This window comes from Aegilops tauschii, chromosome 6 (genome assembly GCF_002575655.3).
Source record: "Aegilops tauschii subsp. strangulata cultivar AL8/78 chromosome 6, Aet v6.0, whole genome shotgun sequence".
Classification (NCBI taxonomy): Eukaryota; Viridiplantae; Streptophyta; class Magnoliopsida; order Poales; family Poaceae; genus Aegilops; species Aegilops tauschii.
The window spans coordinates 492,961,393-492,963,958 of NC_053040.3; positions in this window are offsets into that span (position 1 = coordinate 492,961,393).

The following is a 2,566-nucleotide window of genomic DNA, read 5'->3' on the forward strand; positions in this document are numbered from 1 at the left end:
AGTCCATGTCTTGTTACGAAGAAGAGCATGATACTCCTGCTCCATGGCCTCTCGCCAATGAGGTATACTCAGAGCAGCTTGATACGTACGAGGCTCAGAGGTAGGATCTGCACGAGCAACAGCCAGACATGCGGCCAACCAAGCAACAGTACCATCAGTGCGCTGTTTGGGCTGAAAAACACCACTGCGACTCCGTGTGTGTGGTCGTTGAGGGACCACAGGAGCCACCGGAGCCGGAGAGGACTCAGGTGATGAAGGCAGCGATGGCGATGACGACTCTGCCAGCGACGGGGAGGCCTCAGAGAGCACCGGCGAGAGCACACCAGAGGCAGGTGCGGTCGGCCCAGGCGAGTACGGCCCGGGCGAAACCGGCGAGGCGGGCCGAGGGGGCGACGGGGCCGGCTCAAGGACCAGGGGCGCCGAGGCCGGCGGGGCCGAGCGAAGCGAAGAGGCCAGCTCAGAGGCCAGGGGCGCCAAGCCGGTCGGCCCAGGCAGCGACGCAGGCAGCCCAGAGGCCGATGGCGCTGGTCCAGAGGCCGGGGGCGCCGAAGCACATGGCGCGGCAGGTGGTTCGATCGAACGTGCATGAGCACGAGTACCGAAGCCATGCAGGGAAACACCCTGATCGTCATGAACCGCTGGTAAGACCAGCGAGGGAGACGATGGCGCCTCCAAAATTTCCAAACGAGCCCCACGTCCAGTGCCTGCACCATGGTTAGGCAACAATATAGGATAGTATGCAACATCATCAAATTGGTCAGATGCAACAGAGGATGAATGCAAAGATGGTGGCTCAGCAGTGGACACAGGAAGCTTGGCAAAGGGAAAAACATGCTCATCAAACACGACATCCCGAGATATATAGACACGATTGGTGGGAACATGAAGACATTTGTATCCTTTATGAAGAGAGCTATAGCCAAGAAAGACACACTTCTTGGAACGAAACTCAAGCTTGCGCTTGTTATACGGGCGGAGATGTGGCCAGCAAGCACACCCAAAAACCTTAAAAAAGGTATAATCAGGTTGTTCATTAAGGAGAACTTCAATGGGAGTCTTCATATTCAAAACACGAGTGGGAGTACGGTTTATGAGAAAACATGCAGTGGTGAGAGCATCACTCCAGAACCGAAACGGAACCGATGCATGGGCCAAAAGAGTAAGACCAGTTTCAACAATGTGGCGATGCTTACGTTCCACAGAACCATTCTGTTGATGTGTATGTGGACATGCTAAACGATGAGCGATCCCAAGCGACTGAAAGAAGGAGTTGAGGTTGCGATATTCGCCCCCCCCCCCCCAGTCTGACTGAACACGAACAATTTTCTGCTTGAGAAGGCGTTCAACATGTTTTTAAAACTGAACAACAATGTCAAACACATCAGATTTGCGTTTAATAAGATAAAGCCAGGTAAAGCGACTATAAGCATCAACGAAACTGATATAATAATTGTGACCACTGACAGAAGTCTGAGCAGGACCCCATACATCTGAAAACACAAGCTCTAAAGGATGTTTCACCTCACGACTAGACTCCGAAAAAGGAAGTTGATGACTCTTCCCCTGCTGACAAGCATCACACACTGCTATATCTTTAGTACTAGACATGCTAGGAAGCTCATGACGACGCAAGACATGACAAACGATAGGTGTGGCCGGGTGACCAAGACGAGCATGCCACTGTGACGGAGATACCCGAACTCCACTGAACACGCGAGCGACACCAGGATGCTCCAGACGATAGAGACCCTGGCACAACCGCCCGCTAAGAAGAATGTCCCTCGTGCCCCGATCCTTAATAAAAAGATCAAAAGGATGAAATTCACAAAGCACATTATTATCACGTGTAAGTTTAGGAACAGAAAGAAGATTACGTGTCACAGAGGGAACTCTAAGCACATTACGAAGTTGAAGACTCCTATTTGCATGCCTAGTGAAAAGAGATGCTTGACCAATATGAGATATATGCATACCTGCTCCATTGGCGATGTGGATCTTGTCGGAGCCGTGATAGGGTTCGCGAGTATGGAGTTTGCCCATCTCACTCGTCAGGTGCTCCGTTGCCCCAGAGTCCATGTACCAGTGGGGATCAACAGAGTAGGACTGAGTGTGCCCTTGCTGCTTTGTGGACACTGGCCGATCTGCCATGGCCACCTGACGCGCAAAGTTGCGCGTGTCCTTGCCATCATTGCCCAGACCCAGAAAACTTTTCTGAAAGCGTTTGTGACACTTAGAGGCCCAGTGCCCATCAAGGCCACAGAGCTGACACACGCGCTTACCACCAGCCCCCGGTAATGTCGCAGAAGCAGGGGGGCCGAGGCGGGCAGCAGTGGCAGCCCCGAAGGGGTCCTGGATGATGAAGAAGGGCGGCCACCCTTGGTGGCGGCGTTGGCCGAGAGGGAGCCCCCATTGCCCCTGGAGCGGCGCGACTCGACCCGCTGTTCCGTGAGAAGGAGGCGGGAAAAGACCTCATGCGCCATCATGGGGTTCGAGTTGCCCCGCTCGTTGATGATCTCGACCAAGGCATCATATTCCTCATCAAGGCCATTGACAATGAACGAGTTGA